This window comes from Mus caroli, unplaced genomic scaffold (genome assembly GCF_978045245.1).
Source record: "Mus caroli unplaced genomic scaffold, Mus_caroli_1 scaffold_5, whole genome shotgun sequence".
Lineage (NCBI taxonomy): Eukaryota > Metazoa > Chordata > Mammalia > Rodentia > Muridae > Mus > Mus caroli.
The window spans coordinates 16,998,115-17,022,205 of record NW_028227260.1 but is presented as its reverse complement, the minus strand read 5'-3'; the positions used below and the strand labels follow the sequence as shown (position 1 = coordinate 17,022,205).

Below are 24,091 nucleotides of genomic sequence, written 5' to 3'. Positions count from 1 at the left end.
ATTCAAGTATATTTTGAAAGGATTAGAAGTTGTGGCCTTGCTATAGGAAGTGTGTCGTTAGGAGTGGGTTTTGGAGGTTTTAAAAGCCCAAGTCAGGTTTTCTCTCTCGCTCTCTCTCTCTCCCTCTCTGTGTCTTTCTCTGTCTCTCTCTTTCTCTCTGACTGCATATCAGGTTGTAGTTCTCAGATTATATCATGCATCATGTATATTGCCACCATGCTCCCTGTCCTGTCTATAAGAGTCACCTTATAGTCTCTTCATAGCAGTTGAACAGTGATTAAGATAATGATCATGGCATGTGCCAGCTTTCTCTCTTTTTCTGGCTGGAACCATGGAGGCTGTGCCAGAGAAGAAAAAGAAGGTTGCTTCTGTGCCAGACACCCTTAAGGAAAAGCAAAGAAATTTCACAGAGTTGAAGGTGAAGCGCCTGCAGAAGTTTGCCCTGAAGACATTGTTAAAGGCAAGGAAGAAGTTCATCTATGAGAAGCCAAAGTACTATCATCACAAGGAGTACAGGTCGGTGTACTGGACTGAAATTCGGATGGCTAGGATGGTAAGGAAAGCTGGGAACTTCTACGTGCCTACAGAACCAAAATTGACTTGTGTCATCAGAATCTGAGCTATCAAACGAGAAGCCCAAAGGTCTGCAAAGTATTTCAGCTTCTTCATCTTCCATAGATCTCAACAGCACCTTTGTTAAGTTCAACAAGGCTTCAATTGACATGCTAAGGATTGTGGAACTGTACATTGCATGGGGGTACCCCAATCTAAAGTCAGTTAATGCATTTACAAGCAAGACTAGGGCAAAATCAATAAGAGGCAGATTGCCTTGACAGATGATTCCTTGGTTGCTTGATCTCTTGGCATAGTCTGCATGGAGGATCTAGGTCATGAGATCTATACAGTTGGGAAACGCTCCGAGGAAGTAAATAACTTCCTGTGGCCCTTCAAATTATCTTCCCTACGAGGTGGAATGAAGAAAAAGACAACTCACTTTGTAGACGGTGGAGATGCTGGTGACAGGGAAGACCACATAAACAGACTTATTAGACGGATGAACTAAGGTGTCGCCCATGGTATTTTTGTAATTTGGTCAGTTAATAAACAGTCACAGCTTGGCAAACAGAAAAAAAAAAACCAATAATGATCATGTTGAAGGTTTCACGGTGTTCTACATTTCTTAGGTGTTCCTTTCCTGTGTTTTTATTTTTATTAATATATTCCTTTAATATTTGGTCTAAATTTGTTGCTTTATCGTTGAGCTTTGATATTCTATCTTGTGTTTGATTCATTCTACTTGTGAGGCTTTCCTTTGAATTTTCTTGTTAAGTTATTGGGATTTTCAATTCCAACTTCAGTTCAGCTTGAGTACTCTTCAATGTTTCTATATTTTAATTGAATTCTGCTCCCAAGTCTTGGATTGCCTTTGCCATTTCTACCAGCCTTATGTTTGTGTTTTCTTGGGTATCTCTCCTTAAACCCCTTCTCTTTGATTTTATTGATATGTATCTTTGTGTCCTCTTTAAACTTTTTAAATCTTCGACAAAGTTTGTGATTTGATTGTTCGTTTACATTCTCTGTCTGAAATTCACCTAGGCAATTTTCACTGGCAAACATTTGTGCAGAACTGATAAGTTTTGAACAGAGCCTACTGGTTTGATCTTTAGTATTGTTGGTATTCTTGCAATGATGTCATGACATGTGGGCTTTCTTTGCTAGTTCTGAGTTTGTTGTGGATAGCACAGGTTGAGTAAGGAAGAAGAGAAAATGTGGGGCATGGGTTGGATCTAGAGATTGGAAATCTTTGGGATAGAATCAAGTCAGGTAGATAGATGGGTCTGAGATGATATACAGAATGTACTTCCTGTTCCAAACCTGTAGTGTGAGGATAAATCTGGCTGAGTGGACAAGATGGATACATTATAGGGGAGCTCAGAGGTTTGAAGATAGGTAGGGTTGATCCTGGATCTTAGAGTTCCTTTGTGGTGCAGGCAGGGAGCATAAAAGTAGGCTGGTGCACTGTATATGGGACTCAGGCTCAATCTGGTGGGTTGGAGAAAAACCATGGTCAGGGATATACTCCATGCTAGACCCCGGAAAAGGATGTGTCACTGAGTACTGGGTAGGGTGGTAGAGGTCACTTTCTTTTTGATTTCTGATTCAAAATCTTTCTGTTTAGCCAGGTTGGTTTCAAACATGTGGCAGCCTATCTCCCAACTACCAAGATTACAGGTGTGTTCCACTATGTCATACTTTTTCTCTTAATCTCAATTTCAATACATTGTTACATTTTTTACATTTGTTTATCCTTCTCATGTAAATTTTATTAAATTAAAAAATGTTGAATTCAGTGGTATGAAGGATTACATGTTGTTGGTGCTTTTCAGCCTGTGACATGCCCATCTTATTGACAGTTATTTCTAATAACCTCCTGGTTTAGGAGGTCTGAGAACTGCCCTCACTGGATCCATGGGCTTGGCCTAGCTTGTGTCCCCAGCAGATGTCATGGGGAACTTGTTTTGCTTTTTGATCAGGTTGTGTGGGGTTTCAAGTTGCTGAGCACTGTCATAACTACCTTCAAAGGTAATAGACACTTTTCCTAGCTGATATATCAGTTATATGATTGTTAATATCACCTAAACTTAACAGCATCTAGACTTTTCTAGGAGATAATCTTCTAGGAAAGCCTTCAAGTAATTAGTTGGTTTAGGCTAACAGAGGGGGAAGATACCCACTCCAAATGTAGACAGTACCATTCGGAAAACTGTGGTCATCACTGCAGAAAGCTAGTTGACCATGAGCATTCATTGTGCTTTTCTTACCGACAGCAAATGTAACATGGCCAGCTGACTAAAGCTCATCATTGACCTTCCTCAATAGAATGGACTAGACTATCAAACTATGAGCCAAAATAAACCAACCAACCTTCCTTCCTTCCTCCCTCCATCCATCCCTCCCTTCCTTCCTTTCCTAACTTTCCATTGTCAGGTATGTTGTTGCAGCTGTGAAATAAGAAATAACACATGATGACATTATATTCAGAGTATTGTTGGAAGGTAATATATCCATAATGATGGTTGTGAGCCTGGGTTGAACCCAAACTGCAAGGATATGAACATGTCCATGGAAACTCAGGCCATACCTACCTTATAGAGGATGTCCATGGAAGAACTCCTCAAGTTGGCTATTGTTAGCCACCTCAGACCAGAAAAGAAGTTTGACTTTTTTTTTAAAAGAGTTATTCATCTCAGTAATGATATGAATTGATATTGAAGAAACTATAAAATGACCCAAGTTTCTAGAATGCTTGAAATTCATCACAACAATTTTTCTGAGTATGGTGGCACACATCTTTGACCCAGCTCCTCAGAAAGGGAGTTGTAGGTAAGTGTAGACTAGAGTCTGAATGTCTCTAGAGTCAATCCTATGACTACAAAAGTAAACAAAAAACAACAAAAAATCAATTTCTTCCTGTTTTATTAAAAAAAATTATTATTATTATTATTATTATTATTATTATTATTATATCTCTGTGTGTGTGTGTGTGTATTCCATGACACATATGTGGAGCTTAGAGGACAAGTTTTGGGTGTCAGTCATCTCTTTCTACCCTGTGTGTCCTGGGAATTGAACTCAGATTCTGAGGCTTATGTGGCTTGTGCTTTTTTTACCCATTGAACCAGCTTGTTGGCTGTCTTAGAGGTTTCTAAAGGCAAAATTATGAGTGGCCATTGACAAAAAATGTCTTACTTATTCATGCTCTAGTCTCTAGTATTGTCCTATTCCTAATTATACAGTCATAGATCATATTTTTAAGAAATGAAATATTTTCTTATAATTGAGAATTAGTTTCAACAGTCCTATGCTTCAACTGTTAAACCCCATAGTTCTGTAATAATAACATGATATACTTTTTTAAGTTCCCAATTCATGATGGGGATGTAGCTCCATGGTAGACTGCATGTCTAATGTTTGTGAAGCTCTGGGTACCATCTCCAGCACTAAGAGGAACAAAAGATTCTTATGTATTTGTTGGTTAAAATGAACCACTAGAAAGACATTGTCTTATAATGGAGATAAAATATATATTAATATGTTAAAAAGTCACCAATTTGAGATGAGGACTGTATTTTTTTAAGTAAAATGTTAGCAGGTATGTCAACGTACAGCACATGCTGTTAAACAGAAGCATTAAAAAGGTACTATTTAGAAGGCCTATGTTTGTTGGTTGTAAACCTGTGGAGAAACCTCCAAACTGAGTTTGATGATTTATGCATTGATAGATTTTGACAGACATGAAGACTTCTGTAAATTTTGCTGTAATAATGTCCCTCATGAGGTCATATACACCTCTGTGTTTGTGTAAAGATGTCTTATCTCTAAGTGTCCTAGATTTCCTTTACTAGGCTCTCTGGCATTTAAGATACCAGATTGATTGTTTTATAGGAAAATATATTTGATGCTACACAGAAAAAGAGATCATACATTTCTATTATTTCTAGCTTCAGAAAAATTAGGAAGTGAATTGTCAGTCTAAATAAGGGTAGCCTACATGAATGTTATTTGGATGCATAAGGGTTTTCCTTCAATCCTAACAATCAATGAAGATACAGATATGAAAACCAGATCAATATTATGTCTGTTTTTTCCTTCCACTGCCTCCAATGTCTGTTGTGGAGATTTCTGTCATCACACAAACATAAAATATTCATGATTCTCTTCTAAATCATTTGCCTATGGAAAACTGAAGCCCAAAGACTCTAACTGACTAGTCTGTGGTCACACAGCTAGACAGTGACAAAGTCAGAAATACAATTAGTCTTATGACTTTTGCTTAGTCAATCTTTTATTACATACCTGTACAGTTCCAGCCCTCATATATGTCCTTGCAAAAATGGTAAGCATAAAAGAGCTATTATATCAAATACTGTACTGAGCTAGAGCCTAGATGAAAACCAAATAATCAACACATTAGGTCTATGTCTCACAAATTCAGTTTCTCTAATCTAGGCTAGTTTCTGTATGTCTGATTTTATTATGATTGTTTTTGTGGTGCTGTGATATTGAAGTATGACCTCACGTGCTTCACAGTACATCACAGAGCCAAACCTCTGCTCTGTATATGTCTGTTTTGTTTTGTGTTTTTGAGATGGGGTTCAACTATGTAGCATAGACTGGTCTATAACTTGAGACTCCCACCTCAGCCTCCTCAGAGCTGATCGTCTATGCCTGTTGCACTATACCCCCACATGTGTACCTTTAAAAAATTACAACAGGAAATATGATTGACAAGTGTTATCTCCATAACTTCACCTTTTAAGCCTTCTTCCTCTTACCCACTTCCAAAAATGAAAACTGCTAAGTAGAATTTTACCTATAGAATGAATCAATAATGCCTATAGACCAGGGTAAGTAGACAGTCCACACCAGTAGGAACCTGCTACCTTGAAGAGCCTGAAGGAAGCTGCCCTTGTCCGTAAGTGTCATTGGTTGGCTTCAAATTCACAGTCCTATTGCCTCTGTCTCCCAAGTGTTGTGATTATGGCTGCGTACCAACATATGCAGCTACTTTTGCCTTTTCTCTAAACTTTCTTTAAAAATATTTCCAAGTGTGACTTACAGTTTGTACTGGCTAGTTTTGTGTCAACTTGACACAGCTGGAGTTATCACAGAGAAAGGAGCTTCAGTTGAGGAGATGCCTCCATGATATCCAACTGTAAGGCATTTTGTCAATTAGTGATCAAGGGGGAAAGGCCCCTTGTGGGTGGGACCATCTTTGGGCTGGTAGTCTTGGGTTCTATAAGAGAGCAGGCTGGGCAAACCAGTAAAGAACATCCCTCCGTGGCCTCTGCTCAGCTCCTGCTTGAGTTCCAGTCCTGACTTCCTTTGGTGATGAACAGCAGCATGGAAGTGTAAGCCAAATAAACCCTTTCCTCCCCAACTTGCTTCTTGGTCATGATGTTTGTGCAGGAATAGAAACCCTGACTAAGACACAGTTGAAGGTTGATTTTATTATAGATGGTGAGATCTGATTCTAAAGTGTGATAGGGTTGTAAATAGTTTATTCTAGGTGATATGTTCTTGATTGGACCTTGTTTCCATGATGTCTGGCCAGGCAGATAAAATGCTTCAAGCAAAGGGCAATAGTACTGATTATGTGACCTCTGTGATGTGTCACGATTGTACACCCTTTAGGACAGACTCTAGAAGCCATCAAAGTAAGAATCATTGCATATTTACTATTCCCTAGCTTGGTTCTTTGTATGTAATTGGCCTCCAATAGTTCCATAAGGAGTGGAACTATTAGGAGGTATGACCTTGTTTATAAGAAGTGTGAAACAGGTGGGGACTGGCTTTGAGGTCTCTTTTGCTTGAACTATGTCCAGTGTGGCACCCAGTTTCCTTCTTCTGCCTGCAGGATGAATATGTAAAACTCTCAGCTCCTCCTGCACCATGTCTGACTGGACACTGCCATGCTTTCTGCCTTGATGATAATGGACTGAACCTCCTGAACCTGTAAGCCAGCCCTAATTAAATGTCATCCTTTAAGAGTTGCCATGGTCATGGTGCCTCTTCACAGCAACAAGACACCGACTAAGACACTGAGGAAGTTCAGTGTGTCACAAAAGGGAAATAATTAGAGAGTAAGGAGAGAAAACAAGCAATAGCAATGGAATATATGTTACATGCAAGTCAGAGAAGGCACTATTTTTAAAGGAAAGGAACCAGCAAGAAGAGGGAGAGAAATAGGCCAAGGAGGTAGAGGGGAAAGAACAACCAAGTATAATGATATATGTTATGAAAATATCACATGGAAACTCATTATATTGCATACTAATTACAGAAAAAAACTTTTTTTAAAAAAATAATGAATGATCAAATGTAAGGGCAAGATGAAACAGGTTGGGAATAACTTCTAAACCAGTTGGGCCATTTACAACTATTCCTCCTAGTACAAAATAGGTGTAATCCTTATGCCATTTGGGTGTGTGCTGCAGAGGGGGAGGGGTCACTATGTAGCTCAGGCTTGTCCAAGTGGTAGGATGCCAGGCATGTGTCACCACATGTGACTTGACATTTTTGTTTGTAATATGTTAACTGTAAACCATCAATTAAGCTGAAATCCTGTATTTAATCATCACCTTCTAATTTGCTAAAGTAAGAAGACATCTGTCCTTAAGCAGAAACAAGTCAAAAAGGAAGAAACATTGTTTGAAGACCTTGAAAATGCTGAATGTGTACATGAGAGAAGAACTTGAGTATTGCAGGCTGAGACCCCATGATCGTTTCGGTTTCTGGATGATTTCTTGTTTCCAAGTTTGGATCCACTGACTTGGCAGAAGCCTGTTCCTGTGGTGATGGCTGTTTTAGACCGTTGGGGTCATGAGCCTAAGATTTCCTCAGATCTTCTCTCATCACCAGTTTCCTCCAGCAAGGCAGGGGTGTCGAGTGTTCCTGCTGGTGGAGAAGGACACAACTAATTACACATCTGATAAGAACCATTTGGAAAATGCTTGCTATCTATTACTTGTTAGGCATAATGTCTTTGGGGACCATTACTTAATGTCTTTGAGATGTGATTTTATTATGTGTAAAATGGAGATATAATGTTTCTATTTTTGTGAGAACTACATGAGATAATTGATCAATGAGTACTCAATTAATATTGCTGCCTATTGCTAATCCCTCATTTATTTAATATGTATTTATTATGCATTCTCAACATGTAAGTACTGAGATAAATACTGAATACATGAGAACTGCCATATTATTATGTAATTACAATGTATTGGGCTCTGTGCCACATATAGAAACCAGAGTAGTAAATGAGACAGACCTTTCAGGACTTTGGTTGCATGCTTTGGTTCTACCAATAGGACATTTTCCTTTTTTATTAATTGGTTGGATATCTTTGGTGAAATCTCTTTGGGCTTGGATGTAGCTAGCTCACTGATTGAGTACTTTCTTACTTTGTACAAGTTCCTGGATTCTCAACATTACCAAAAAATTGTTGAGCCATCGTAGCAGACATCTGTAATTGCTGCAATAGATAGGTGAAAACAGGAAAAATTTTAAGTCGAGGCCAGTATAGGAAGATATGTGGACAATATAGGAAGACCCTGCTTCAGGAACCAAGGCTGGTGATACAGCTCAATGATAAAGCACTTAGGCACCTAGTATATTTACTAGGCCCTGAGTCCCACCCCTCTCACTGCAAAACAAAACAACAAAATTCTATTCAGTGAAAGAAGTCAGTGCCAGATGCCTTTCTATAGCATGCCTGGTTCTGACTAATGGATCAAAGCAGGGGTTATCAAAATCCAAAACAAGTTCATGCACATAAAGGTAAGTGGAGTTAAATGGGAGCTTTAGCTTTCCTTCTTTTTAGAAGAACTAAGGGGAGAAATTCTGCTGTGAACAGGAGGAAAAAAATACAGAAGCAACACAAACCAAAACATGTACCCTAGACTTCCCTCTAGACACCAGAACAAGCTAGAGGACTAGTCTTTCCCCAGCACAGAGGGAAAATCCAGTCTAAAGTATTTCTTCCTATCTACAGTCTTCAATGACATCCATCCAGTTCTTTCAGGCTGAAGGGGACTAGACAGTTGAAAAGCCGTAAGGACTTCACTGAGCCCCAACCCTGAAAATAGGCAGAAGAAAGAAGGAAAGAAAGAAAGAGGTCTTTATGGTCCCCTACAGAGAGAATAAATTACAGAAGCTGAGCTTTTCCCCACTGCTAGTGCTCATGTCCCCTCATGCATTATAAGCCAAGGAGAGATGCTGATTCTTTTCTGCTCAATGCCCTCCCCTGTTAAACAAGCTTTTAGTAGGAGGCATTGAAGTTCAAGAAGAGGAGCAATAGAGAGAGAAAAAAAAACATTTATGGCAATAAAAAAATAAATTCCTTTCAATTTTTAAACACCCTGAAGCATTTAGATTAATGGATGATGAGGTAATCAGTTCAATTTAGGATGTGCTGCACACATGTAATGGAAATGGGTTATGAAAGAGATTCTAAAGGTCACTGCTTTTCTGGTTCTAATTATGTCATGTATTTTTTGTTTGTTTTTGTGACAGTTAAGTACATAAAATAAATTTGATACTGGAAGTGTAAATTTTAATGTCAAACTTCAAAGCTTCCATTCCAAATGTCCATTGTAACTGTGCAACAGTTTATGAGTTGTGTAGATTTTCAGTCTCGTTAATTTTTGGCATGTGATATTTTGATGTATTTGCAGTTTAAAAAATAATAACAGGTATATAATTCAGGAGGTTCTGGCAGGTACTTCTGAGGTTGACATATCACAGAAGATGCAGTTTTCTCATACAATCAACCATCTTTCCTACCACTGTAATTGACCTGATTTTTAATGAATAAAAATGGAATGGGAATATTATTTATAGTGTAGATTCTTCTGGTTTTATATCATGCTCCTGGAATTCAGTTATTTGAATTCATCTAGCTGAGATTTGAAAATTGAATTAGTATCAAACTAACTTTGTCTGTCTTTATTAGACTGTAAAAGATCTTGTTTCCATCATCAAATCGACTAGATGTTGTTGTTTCCTGTCCTCTGATAGAGTATCTTGCTATGTAGCCTGGGCTGCCCTTGAATTTATCCTCCTTCAGCCTCCTGAGAGCTAGCATTACAGGAGCATGTAAGGATGCCCAAGCCTCAATTAAGAAAATCTTAGATATTGAGAATAAACTTCGTGCCAGCCCCAATGTTTAAAAGGTGACTCTTGCCTTTGATAAATAATACCATCACTGTAGTACCAAGATAAGCACATTCAATTATTAAAGCAATAATGCAAAAATTTTCAAGTACAGATTTTGTGGAACAGGAAATTGAGGGCATAAGTAGATGATCATGAGTAAAGGAGTCAGGAAATCCTCTTACATTTAAGGCTTTATTGGGGCCTTGAAAACTAAAATCCATGAAAGCTGTGAAGTACCTCAGTGAAGGGTGTATGGTGTTATGAGACCAGTGGAAGAAGTCAGAAGTTCAGATCTTGTTTCTCATCTCTGACACGAACCAGGAAGTCAGACATAAGCTTCCTCCATGTCAGAAACTGTTGCCTTCACTTTATTCATCATCAACAACATTAACAGCATCATCATTTTATTATTGTTATTACTATTATTTTATGTGTGTGTATGTATGTATGTATGTATGTATGTATGTATGTATGTATGTATGTATGTTTTCGTACTGGAATGAAACTCAGATCCTTGCCCATGCTAGACAAGCCCTGAACCCCTGAGTTATACTCCAGCCTGTTTTTACTCTTGTTGCTCCAGGATTCAGCAGAGTTCCTTATCTAGCACAGGCACTTGATGTATGTGTTCTAAGTGATTTGACTAGAACAAAATGGTACATAGAAGAGATGGTTTGAGACTAGTTTACCCCAGGACAAAGTTTATGTGAGTAAGCCATCAATTTCCCTCAGTGAGTTGGCACTGAGTTTAGAGCAACCGTGACAGAAGTGTGTTAGTTCACTCAAAGCATCAAACTAAGTTCTCCAAGAGTAAGGCAAAGGAGGATATCCGGCCTTTGCCTCTCACGTCTATTGAAGACTCATAGCTTGAGTAGCTTCCCTGCAAGATTCATCTGGGTTAGTAGTGATGGTGACCCTGCTGTCAGGAGGTGGGGAACTAGACTATAACAGTACAGTTTACCTGGCATGTTTCATTGGTACATTTATTTATCCATTTGTTTGTTTGTTTATAAATACAAGGGTTTATTCTTCTCACTAAAAGGAGTCTGGTGGGCTGGTGATCCCAATGTCAGGTGCATCTCAGCATCTGTTAGCTTCATCGGTTTTGCCCGTGCTGTTGCATCACAGTTGTAAGGAGGCTGCTGCAGTTTTGCATCATCTTATGGCGGAGGCTGTACTTTTAATTCAAATGATGTACATTAATTAGCTGAGCATTTGGGTGTATGATAGTATGTAGAAGAACATACGAAAATTAAAAAAAATTCTTTTGAAAACTCTTTGCTTTTATTTTTAAGTACACAATTCCCTCAAATGTCACATTCTCTGGGTTTTCTAGGTCACTGTTCTGCATCATCACCTACATGGCTCCCATGCTCTGTCATGGTAGAATGAATTCTTTGCTGTTATTTCTGAAAGAGTGAACAGTGCACTGGAGATGTTATGATAATACACTTGCCTACATATCCACATTTTTCTCTCTAGGTAATGATGAATTCCTAGGAGTTAGGAACTCTGCCGTTGTTGTTGCTTGCTTTTGGTGTTTGTTTGATTGATTTTAAGATTTATTTTTATATCTATATGAATCTTTTTTTTTTAAAGATTTATTTATTATATGTAAGTACACTGTAGCTGTCTTCAGACACTCCAGAAGAGGGCGCCAGATCTCATTGCAGATGGTTGTGAGCCACCATGTGGTTGCTGGGATTTGAACTCTGGACCTTCGGAAGAGCAGTCGGGTGCTCTTACCCACTGAGCCATCTCACCTGCATGTATGGGTATGTGCCATGTGCCTTTCTGGTGCCTATTATAAAGGTCAGGAAGGTGTTAAATCCCCTAGATTTGTAGTTAAAAATGACTCTGAGTCATAATGTGGGTGCTGAGAATCAAAGTCTGGTCCATTGAAAGGGCAAGACGTGTTCTAAACTGCTGAGCCATCTCTCCAGCCCCTTTAAAAAACTGTGTGTGCACATGCACATGTACACATGCACATGCACATGCCTATGAACATGGTAGCTCAGCAGATAAAGGCTGATCTTTTTTAATTATTATTTTTATGGTCCCCTTCTCAACTGTTCTTTTAATCTTTTACCAAATAGAAGATTACCAAATAGAAGAAAGGCCAAGAAACCTGTGAAGCATAAAGAACATGGCAGTGTGTTCTGAATGGAGTGAATATTTAAATAATGCTATTCATGTAGAACCTTGAAACACTGGCAGCTCTAGCTCACTGAGCACAGCCTCCCATACAACTGGGAGTCAAAAGCTACTACTTGCTGTCTGTATGGCCTAAAGCTTAGCATTCCTTATCTGTGATACTCTAGCTACCCTCTTCTCCATACACCAACAGTACAGGGACTTGATCCATGAGTTCTTCTTCTTTGACCTGTCTAGTCTCAGTACCCAGCTCAAGATTTAACATATGGGAACTCAATAAATGAATTCAGAAGAATTGAATTACTTTACTAGCTCTATGTATTTTTAAAGTGCTGAAGATGGAGTTTTCTTATCCCCATATACATTGTCTTCCTTCCCTCTCCCCTCCTCTCTGTTTCTTTCTTTCAACTCACAATAATACAGCCCAGGCTAGCTTCAAACTCTAGATTTTCTTAGCACAACCCCCAGAGTGTTGGGATTAAAAGTATATGTCACCGTCTATAAATTTTGGCTAAATATAAGTCATTCATTGATTGTTTTGCTGATGATTCTGAGAAAAGGAATGAGGGAGGAACAGGCTCCTTGGGGGATATGCTCCAAATTCAAAGAGAAAGTGAGATTCAAAACAGATAGACTTGCACAGCATGCATGAGGCTTTGAGTTGTATTCCCAGCAACACACCAACACAAACACATGTTTACAAGCATGGACACCTTCCCACAGCACACAGTAGAGGGACAGAGAGAGAGAGAGAGACAGAGACAGAGTTCTCACTCTGATAAAAAAGAGATTTTCATAGATTTGAGTGAGAGCAGGCATAGACATAAAAGCCTGAGAAAAGCCAACCCAAGGTGTACAAACTGAAAATGTGAAGGGGTGGCATTTAAGATGAAACATTCTAGAAGTCATTGGAGAGAATTATTCGGTGCAGGAAAACAGTATTGATTAACTAGCTGTACTCACATAGCTATATTTGTTGTATCATAAATAATCAAAAGACTCCTATAAATTTTAGTATACAGTTTGCATTATAGTATACAGGTTTAAAAATCTGAAATTACAACATTTCTTCTTCTGCCCTTGATATGGTATATTAGAACTGGCAGAGACCTTAGAGACTCTCTGTTGTGAGAGCTTCAAATTACAGATAAAAAGTGTTTCAAAACTTGTACAAGATTAGTCACAGCACAATTCATGGTAGCCCCAAAGGAGAAACAAAATAAATGTCCATGGAAGGATGGATGAGCCAAATAAGGTATATTCATGCATGCCATTTCATTCCACTCTGAAAAGAAATGGGGGCCAACGAGATGGCTTAGTGGATAAAAGCACTTACTGGGCAAGCCCGGCAACCTGAGTTAAATTCTCAGAACCCATCGAAGAAAGAGGGAACAATTTCCAAAAGTTATAAACCCTTATAAACAAAGATTTTTTTCACCACATAATCATTGCTTTTGACTTTGTTGCATGCATCATGATCCAGTGTTGCTTTTTGAGTGTGTGCATTACTGTACAGTTCAGAAATCAACCTTGAGTCATTTCTTAGGCACTGTCCACTTTGTTATTTTGACATGCAGTTTTTTACTGGCCTGAAGCTTGCAGAGTAGACTGAGCACTTGAAATCTGCCTGCTTTGTAACACTAGCATAGTGATTACAAGAATGCTACAGCATCTGGTTCTAAAAATCAAAAGCAGAACACCCCCCCTCCCCGCCGCCGCAAAAAAGGGCAGGGTTTCTGGGGGATCAACCCAGGTCTGAGCTATCTCTTGAACCCTCAATAATTGCTTTTTCTCTTTTTGGTAGATAATGTCAAATTCTTTTTTTCTCTTCCCCTTATACTCCCTGAAATGTCCAATGCAAGATGTGCAGGGAAATTGAGGAAAATACCTAATAAAAAAAATAAGTTAAAAAAAAAAAAAGATGTGCAGGGAATTTCTCAGTCTCAATGTATTTACATCTGCGAAATGAAGACAGCAGATGGATCCCTGAATCCACTTGCCATTGTACATATGGATGTAAAATCTTGTACTTTTTGTAAACCAATTGTTAGACTTTCATTGAAATGTAAAAACCTAGTAGAATCCTCTTTAAGAATAGACTTTATAAAAACCAGACTCATAAGTATCCTAGGTTGGCCTAGGACTACAAACCTAATATGTAGCTGAGAATGAATGACCTTGAACTTCTTGTCCTCCTGCTTCTATCTCCTCAGCACTAGGAGTACGGCTCTTCTGGGGAACAAAGCCTAGACTTTGTGCATATTATTAAAACCTTCTAACAAACAAGCTACATCCCAGTCCAATTATTGACTTTAAAGAATTGCTTTTGGTTGTTGACTTTCTTAAAATGAGTTTTCTGAAGCCAGCTTTTAAAGGTCCACAACTTTAGAATGGAAAACCCATTGTTTTTAATTAAAAGGCTTTAGCCCCTGATGCTTTGGGACTAAAGCACTAGCCACCGATAGACAATTCCAGCTATGTTTCCTTCACTTGTAAAGCTTTGGCACACTGTTTCCTGATCTATTTTTGCCGAGTGATTAGCTATGTATGTTCTAGAACAAGGCAGAAACTAGTCATCAAAGTTTAGGCCTTGGATACAAAGTGAAAGTCTCTACCTTGATGAGATTCAACAAATTCTTTGTATCTGAGGGTAGGATGTTGAGGCGAAACAGATGAATCTTCCTTTATTTTTTTTTTCCTTTTTTTAAATTTTTAATATTTTTATTACATATTTTCCTCAATTACATTTCCAATGCTATCCCAAAAGTCCCCCATACCGCCCCCCACTTCCCTACCCACCCATTCCCATTCTTTTGGGCCTGGCATTCCCCTATATTGGGGCATATAAAGTTTGCAAGTCCAATGGGCCTCTCTTTCCAGTGATGGCCGAGTAGGCCATCTTTCGATACATATGCAGCTAGAGACAAGAGCTCCGGGGTACTGGTTAGTTCATCATGTTGTTCCAACTATAGGGTTGCAGATCCCTTTAGCTCCTTGGGAACTTTCTCTAGCTTCTCCATTGGGAGCCCTGTGATACATCCAATAGCTGACTGTGAGCATCCACTCCTGTGTTTGCTAGGCCCCGGCATAGTCTCACAAGAGACAGCTATATTTGGGTCCTTTCAGCAAAATCTTGCTAGTGTATGCAATGGTGTCAGCGTTTAGAAGCTGATTATGGGATGGATCCCTGGATACGGCAGTCTCTAGATGGTCCATCCTTTCATCACAGCTCGAAACTTTGTCTCTGTAACTCCTTCCATGGGTGTTTTGATCCCAATTCTAAGAAGGGGCATATTGTCCACATTTTGGTCTTCATTCTTCTTGAGTTTCATGCGTTTAGCAAATTGTATCTTATATCTTGGGTATCCTAAGTTTTGGGCTAATATCCACTTATCAGTAAATACATATTGTGTGAGTTCCTTTGTGATTGTGTTACCTCACTCAAGATGATGACTTCCAGGTCCATCCATTTGGCTAGGAATTTCATAAATTCATTCTTTTTAATAGCTGAGTAGTACTCCATTGTGTAAATGTACCATAATTTCTGTATCCATTCCTCTGTTGAGGGACATCTGGGTCCTTTCCAGCTTCTGGCTATTATAAATAGGGCTGCTATGAACATAGTGGAGCATGTGTCCTTCTTACCGGTTGGGACATCTTCTGGATATATGCCCAGGAGAGGTACTGCTGGATCCTCCGGTAGTACTATGTCCAATTTTCTGAGGAACCGCCAGACTGATTTCCAGAGTGGTTGTACAAGCTTGCAATCCCACCAACAATGGAGGAGTGTTCCTCTTTCTCCACATCCTCGCCAGCATCTGCTGTCACCTGAAATTTTGATCTTAGCCATTCTGACTGGTGTGAGGTGGAATCTCAGGGTTGTTTTGATTTGCATTTCCCTGATGATTAAGGATGTTGAACATTTTTTCAGGTGCTTCTCTGCCATTCGGTATTCCTCAGGTGAGAATTTTTTGTTCAGTTCTGAGCCCCATTTTTTAATGGGGTTATTTGACTTTCTGGAGTCCACCTTCTTGAGTTCTTTATATATATTGGATATTAGTCCCTTATCTGATTTAGGATAGGTAAAGATCCTTTCCCAATCTGTTGGTGGTTTTTTTGTCTTATTGATGGTGTCTTTTGCCTTGCAGAAGCTTTGCAGTTTCATGAGGTCCCACTTGTCAATTCTCAATCTTACAGCACAAGCCATTGCTGTTCTATTCAAGAATTTTTCCCCTGTGCCCATATCTTCAAGGCTTTTCCCCACTTTCTCCTCTATAAGTTTCAGTGTCTCTGGTTTTATGTGAAGTTCCTTGATCCACTTAGACTTGACCTTAGTACAAGGAGATAGGAATGGATCGATTCCCATTCTTCTACATGATAACAACCAGTTGTGCCAGCACCATTTGTTGAAAATGCTGTCTTTCTTCCATTGGATAGTTTTAGCTCCCTTGTCGAAGATCAAGTGACCATAGGTGTGTGGGTTCATATTTGGGTCTTCAATTCTATTCCATTGGTCTATTTGTCTGTCACTATACCAGTACCACGCCGTTTTTATCACAATTGCTCTGTAGTAAAGCTTTAGGTCCGGCATGGTGATTCCACCAGAGGTTCTTTTATCCTTGAGAAGAGTTTTTGCTATCCTAGGTTATTGTTATTCCAGATGAATTTGCAGATTGCACTTTCTAATTCGTTGAAGAATTGAGTTGGAATTTTGATGGGGATTGCATTGAATCTGTAGATTGCTTTTGGCAAGATAGCCATTTTTACAAAATTGATCCTGCCAATCCACGAGCATGGGAGATATTTCCACCTTCTGAGATCTTCTAGAATTTCTTTCTTCAGAGACTTGAAGTTTTTATTATACAGATCTTTCACTTCCTTAGTTAGAGTCACGCCAAGATATTTTATATTATTTGTGACTATTGAGAAGGGTGTTGTTTCCCTAATTTCTTTCTCAGCCTGTTTATTCTTTGTGTAGAGAAAGGCCATTGATTTGTTTGAGTTAATTTTATATCCAGCTACTTCACCGAAGCTGTTTATCAGGTTTAGGAGTTCTCTGGTGGAATTTTTAGGGTCACTTATATATACTATCATATCATCTGCAAAAAGTGATATTTTGACTTCATCTTTTCCAATTTGTATCCCTTTGATCTCCTTTTGTTGTCGAATTGCTCTGGCTAGGACTTCAAGTACAATGTTGAATAGGTATGGAGAAAGTGGACAGCCTTGTCTAGTCCCTGATTTTAGAGGGATTGCTTCAAGCTTCTCACCAGTCCCTGATTTTAGAGGGATTGCTTCAAGCTTCTCACCATTTACTTTGATGTTGGCTACTGGTTTGCTGTAGATTGCTTTTATCATGTTTAGGTATGGGCCTTGAATTCCTGATCTTTCCAAGACTTTTATCATGAATGGGTGTTGGATCTTGTCAAATGCTTTTTCCGCATCTAACGAGATGACCATGTGGTTTTTGTCTTTGAGTTTGTTTATATACTGGATTAAGTTGATGGATTTCCGTATATTGAACCATCCCTGCATCCCTGGGATGAAACCTACTTGGTCAGATGGATGATTGTTTTGATGTGTTCTTGGATTCGGTTAGCAAGAACTTTATTGAGGATTTTTGCATCAATATTCATAAGGGATATTGGTCTGAAGTTTTCTATCTTTGTTGGGTCTTTTTGTGGTTTAGGTATCAGAGTAATTGTGGCTTCATAGAATGAGTTGGGTAGAGTACCTTCTGTTTCTATTTTGTGGAATAGTTTGTGAAGAACTGGGATTAGATCTTCTTTGAAGGTCTGATAGAACTCTGCACTAAACCCATCTGGTCCTGGGCTTTTTTTGGTTGGGAGACTATTAATGACTGCTTATATTTTTTTGGGGGATATAGGGCTGTTTAGATCATTAACCTGATCTTGATTCAACTTTGGTACCTGGTATCTGTCTAGGAATTTCTCCATTTCATCGAGGTTCTCCAGTTTTGTTGAGTATAGCCTTTGGTAGAAGGATCTGATGGTGTTTTGGATGTCTTCAGGATCTGTTGTTATGTCTCTTTTTTCATTTCTGATTTTGTTAATTAGGATGCTTTCCCTGTGCCCTCTAGTGAGTCTGGCTAAGGGTTTATCTGTCTTGTTGATTTTCTCAAAGAACCAGCTCCTTGATTGGTTGATTCTTTGAATAGTTCTTCTTGTTTCCACTTGGTTGATTTAGCCCCTGAGTTTGATTATTTCCTGCTGTCTACTCCTCTTGGGTGAATTTGCTTCCTTTTGTTCTAGTGCTTTTAGGTATGTTGTCAAGCTGCTAATGTGTGCTCTCTCTAGTATCTTTTTGGAGGCACTCAGAGCTATGAGTTTTCCTCTTAGAAATGCTTTCATTGCATCCCATAAGTTTGGGTATGTTGTGGCTTCATTTTCATTGAACTCTAAAAAGTCCTTAATTTCTTTCTTTATTCCTTCCTTGACCAAGGTATCATTGAGAAGCGTGTTGTTCAGTTTCCACGTGAATGTTGGCTTTCTATTATTTATTTTGTTATTGAAGATCAGCCTTAATCCATGGTGATCTGATAGGATGCATTAAACAATTTCAATATTTTTGTATCTGTTGAGGCTTTTTTTGTGACCAATTATGTGGTCAATTTTGGAGAAGGTACCATGAGGTGCTGAGAAGAAGGTATATCCTTTTGTTTTAGGGTAAAATGTTCTGTAGATATCTGCCAGATCCATTTGATTCATAACTTCTGTTAGTTTCACTGTGTCCCTGTTTAGTTTCTGTTTCCATGACCTGTCCATTGGTGAAAGTGGTGTGTTGAAGTCTCCCACTATTATTGTATGAGGTGCAATGTGTGCTTTGAGATTTACTAAAGTTTCTTTAATGAATGAGGCTGCCTTTGTATTTGGAGCATAGATATTCAGGATTGATAGTTCCTCTTGGAGGATTTTACCTTTGATGAGTATGAAGTGCCCTTCCCTGTCTTTTTTGATGATTTTGGGTTGGAAGTCAATCTTATCAGATATTAGAATGGCTACTCCAGCTTGTTTCTTCATACCATTTGCTTGGAAAATTGTTTTCCAGCCTTTCATTCTGAGGTAGTGTCTATCTTTTTCTCTGAGATGAGTTTCCTGTAAGCAGCAAAATGTTGGGTCTTGTTTGTGTAGCCAGTTTGTTAGTCTATGTCTTTTTATCGGGGAGTTGAGTCCATTGATATTAAGAGATATTAAGGAAAAGTAATTGTTGTTTCCTGTTATTTTTGTTGTTAAAGTTGGCATTCTGTTCTGTGGCTGTCTTCTTTTAGGTTTGTTGAGGGATTACCTTCTTGTTGTTTCTAGGGCATGGTTCCCGTCCTTGTATTGGTTTTTTTCTGTTATTATCCTTTGAAGGGCTGGATTCCTGGAAAGATAATGTGTGAATTTGGTTTTGTCGTGGAATACTTTGGTTTCTCCATCTATGTTAATTGAGAGTTTGGCTGGGTATAGTAGCCTGGGCTGGAATTTGTGTTCTTTTAGTGTCTGTATAACATCTGTCCAGGATCTTCTGGCTTTCATAGTCTCTGGTGAAAAATCTGGTGTAATTCTGATAGGCTTGCCTTTATATGTTACTTGGCCTTTTTCTCTTACTGCTTTTAGTATTCTATCTTTATTTAGAGCATTTGTTGTTCTGATTATTATGTGTCGGGAGGTATTTCTTTTCTGGTCCAGCCTATTTGGAGTTCTGTAGGCTTCTTGTATGTTCATGGGCATCTCTTTCTTTAGATTTGGGAAGTTTTCTTCTATAATTTTGTTGAAGATGTTTGCTGGTCCTTTGAGTTGAAAATCTTCATTCTCATCCACTCCTATTATCCGTAGGTTTGGTCTTCTCATTGTGTCCTGGATTTCCTGGATGTTTTGAGTTAGGATCTTTTTGCATTTTCCATTTTCCTTGATTGTTGTGCCGATGTTCTCTATGGAATCTTCTGCACCTGAGATTCTCTCTTCCATCTCTTGTATTCTGTTGCTGATGCTGGCATCTATGGTTCCAGATTTCTTTCCTAGGGTTTCTATCTCCAGTGTTGCCTCATTTTGGGTTTTCTTTATTGTGTCTACTTCCCTTTTTAGGTCTAGTATGGTTTTGTTCATTTCCATCATCTGATTGGATGTGTTTTCCTGTTTTTCTTTAAGGACTTGTAACTCTTTAGCCATGTTCTCCTGTAGTTCTTTAAGTGAGTTATTAAAGTCCTTCTTGATGTCCTCTACCATCATCATGAAATATGCTTTTAAATCCAGGTCTAGCTTTTCAGGTGTGTTGGGGTGCCCTGGACTGGGCAAAGTGGGAGTGCTGGGTTCTGATGATGGTGAGTGGTCTTGGTTTCTGTTAGTAAGATTCTTACGTTTACCTTTCGCCATCTGGTAATCTCTGGAGTTGTTATAGTTGTCTCTGTTCAGAGGTTGTTCTTCTGGTGATTCTGAGTACCGTCTGTCAGCAGACCTGGGAGACAGGCTCTCTCCTATGAGTTTCAGTGGTTAGAGCACTCTCTGCTGACAAGATTTCCTCTTAAAGGGAAGGTGTACAGATATCTGGTGTTTGGACCTCCTCCTGGCCGAAGAAGAAGGCGGAAAACAGGACCTTTCCCAGATGCTGTGTTGCTTTGGCAGGTCACAGAAGCTGTCAGCTTCTGTGGTGCACACTCTCACCTGTGCAGACTAATTTCCTAAGTTCTGTGGAGTCCTGGATCCAAGATGTGCTCCCTGCTCCTGAGGCAGAGGGCTCCTGTGCAGGGCAGACCACTGTCTTCCAGCTGGGAGGGTGCTGGATGTCTGCGGCCCCAAAAGGGTGCTTCCTCAGCGGCTCTGTGGCTCCCGCCTGTCCCAGAAGCTGTCTGCCTCTGTGGTCCTCACTCTCACCTGTGCAGACTAAGTTCGGCGGAGTCCTGGAGCCAAGATGGCGCTCCCTGCAGGGCGGACCACTGTCCTCCGGCTGGGAGGGTGCCGGATGTCTGCGGCCCCAAAAGGGTGCTGCCTCAGCGGCTCTGTGGCTCCCGCCTGTCCCAGAAGCTGTCTCGAATCTTCCAATAGAATTAGAAGGCTATGATTCAAACTGAGTTGTATAAGAACACAATGTGATATACCTGTAATCTCAGCTACTTAGGAAACTAAGACAGGCAGATTTTGAGTTGAAAACCAGCTGCGAAATATAATCTGTCTGGAAATGAGCTGAGGCTTCTTGGCTAATACAAGTTCTTGGCCTTAATGGTGCTGTCATTTTAACTTGTGAATTGTCACTAAAAATAGGTAAGGAAAGTGTGTCATTCTCTTTGATGGCAAAAGTTTAGTAGGCACAAAAAGATAAAGAAGACAGAAATACTTTAATGTGATTTTTTTGACAATCAAAATTTACAATCAAGGCATATGCCTCACTCATCCAATCCTAGTCCCAGCAATGCTTGGCATTATTGCTTTCCTTAGTAACAAAGGTAATGAATGATGAGGGTATTAGTAGATCATCAGCTGGTTTTCAGACATCAAAAAAAAAAATCAGGGATGAACTTCCCTAAGTAATAAGTTAAGGTAACCCTGGTATAGAAGTTTGGATTGGGAGGCCATCTATCCCTGTTATCTGCTTCCAGAAATATTTACCCAATATCTGAACTAAGAGGAAATGCTGTTGTTATTATTACAATGGCAGGTACATCCTTCATAAGGCACATGGAATAGAGTCTTGCATCTGTGTATGTGGTATAGGTTTCTAGAACATTCCTTCTGGGTACTACCCTGTTGTGGCACTTAAAACTGCAATGTGTAATTGAATTCACCTTGAAGTAGAAATTGTGGAGAGAAAGTAGTAAGATGACAAGAATATAAAGTACATTAGGTCTACACACAAAAATGGAACAACACTTGTTCTGTGTTGTATCAAGGCTAGCTTCTAGGAAGAAGCTACTAGTTCAACATTTCATTTAATAACAAAAGGGCTCCCTGGAGAGATGGTGCAGTGGATAAGAGTGCTGGCTGCTTTTCCAGAAGACGTGAACTGAGTTTCCAGCACCCATATGGTGTGGCTTACAACCATCTGTAACTCCATCTCTGGGAGAGCCGGTATCTGCTATCTAGCATTTATGGGGACCTTCCTACATGAGCACATTCCTACACACATACACACACAAATTGTGAATATATATGTGTATATATATATGTGTATACACACACACACACACACACACATATAATCCCACAAATAAGTGCTCTAAAGAATAAGAATCTGGGAAAAGGTCACAGAATGGCAGTTTAGCTTTATGGAAAAGATGTAATAGAACCAGTGTTTTAGAAATCTTGCCAACTTCAACATTTTATATTTTTCTTCCTAGATAGATTCTCAGGAAATATTTGGCTCCTTTATATTATTCACATATGTTTTAGACTAATCCCATAAAGTTTAGCCTCTAGACAGAGGGAAAGTCAAGATGGAATTGTTCCATTTGTCTTTGCCCCAAATTGCAAATGAAATTTGCTCAAATGATTCATGAAAATGGTTTGAGTAACTTCTCTGTTTTTTGCACTATGTATCCTTTATTTTTAAAAGCCTCATAGCTTAATTTACTAATTGGAAACTGTGTCTTGTTTCCTCACATATACAAATTTCTATTTAGACTGCGAGAGATAGGGTAGGGGACTGAAAAGGTCTTGTTTTGGTCTTAGGAGCCCTGAACTAAAGTTCTGCTTCTTCCACTACTGCTTTAGGCAAGTCTTCTAACTTCTCTAAGCCATTTTCTTTGTAAAAAAATTTTAAATCTATAGTGATGTTGGTATTAATGGTAAATAGTAAAGGGATTAAGTACGCGATGAGATCAGCTCTATCCTGGACTTCTAACATCAAGAACATGGGTAGTGAGGATTATGATAAATAGGGAACAGAAGATTACAATGTGAAGGCTTTCTTTACAGCTCTTGAACTTAATGCATGCACAATAGCTGAGCTGAGTCAAGCAGAGCTCATTCATTTCTTGATCTCACTTCCTGTTCAGTACAACGATGATTGACGGCCTGGATTAGAAAATCAGTTAGGTCAGTATGAAATCTCAGCAAATGACATTTAAATGGAGCAACTACTCATCTCTTAATCACTTGGGTGAAACTGGTTCTAGGATAATATTTAATCTAGGATTATTGTCAGATTAATTACTCACTTCTTATTCTTTCTCTGAACTAACAGTTTGCATGTTGTGCTGGATACTGGCCCTCAAGCACAGTACAACCAGCACACCTTGCAGTTAAGCATGTTATGTTTATCATTTGATTTTAGGGACATTCATAGCTCCAGGCATTAGCTATGAGCTTTGGAATGTGATTCCTCTGAGTTAGAACACTGGCTTGAATGTTAGACATCCTCAGTTGACCACATGACTTATTTTTTGGCCAGGCTTAATGAGTAGCATGTGACCTACTGATTAGAGTTCATCAGAGAAATCATTTTTTTCTTAAAAAGTAATTTTATTTTTTATTTTTTATTTTTTGGGGGTTTTCAGACAGGGTTTCTCTGTATAGCCCTGGCTGTCCTGGAACTCACTTTGTAGACCAGGCTGGCCTCGAACTCAAAAATCCACCTGCCTCTGCCTCCCAAGTGCTGGGATTAAAGGTGTGCACCACCATGCCCGGCTGTAATTTTATTTTATATGTATGGATATTTTGCCTGCAAATATCTCTCTGTGTACCACCTGTGTGCCTCATACCTGAGGAGGCCAGAAGAGGACACTGGATCCCCTAGAAATGGAGTTAGAGACAGTTGTGAGCTGCCATGTGCTTGCTGGAAAATTAACCAGAGTCCTCTGGAAGAGCTGCCAGGGCTCTTAACTGTATAGAGAAATAGTTTTTATCTGGGGAAACTGAACCTACAGCTGTGATGAATCATCATGACCAAGAAAACTTATAAAAGGAAGTGTTTGATTAGGCTTACCATTTCAGAGGGTTAGAATCTATGATGGCATAGTGACAACATTGTGGCAGAACAGCTGAGTAGTCACTTCTCATACAGCACGTAGAAAGCAGAGAACACACTGGGGGTAGCATGAATCTTTTGAAACTTCCAAGCCTGCTCCCAGTGAGAAACCTCCAAAAGCTATACCTCCTAATTTTTCCTAAATAGTTCCACCAATTTGGTATCAAGCATTCAAACATTGGAGCTTCTGGACTTCATTCTCATTCAAACCACACAGACCTTTCACATGTTTAGCAAATACTCTTACCATTGA

The 24,091-nt window shown here is 39.2% G+C and overlaps 1 pseudogene; it reads left to right on the top strand.

Moving 5' to 3' along the window:
• The first annotated feature begins 331 nt into the window (after window positions 1-331).
• Window positions 332-1,063, top strand: LOC110287337 (large ribosomal subunit protein uL30 pseudogene; annotated as a pseudogene).
• The last annotated feature ends 23,028 nt before the right edge of the window (window positions 1,064-24,091 follow it).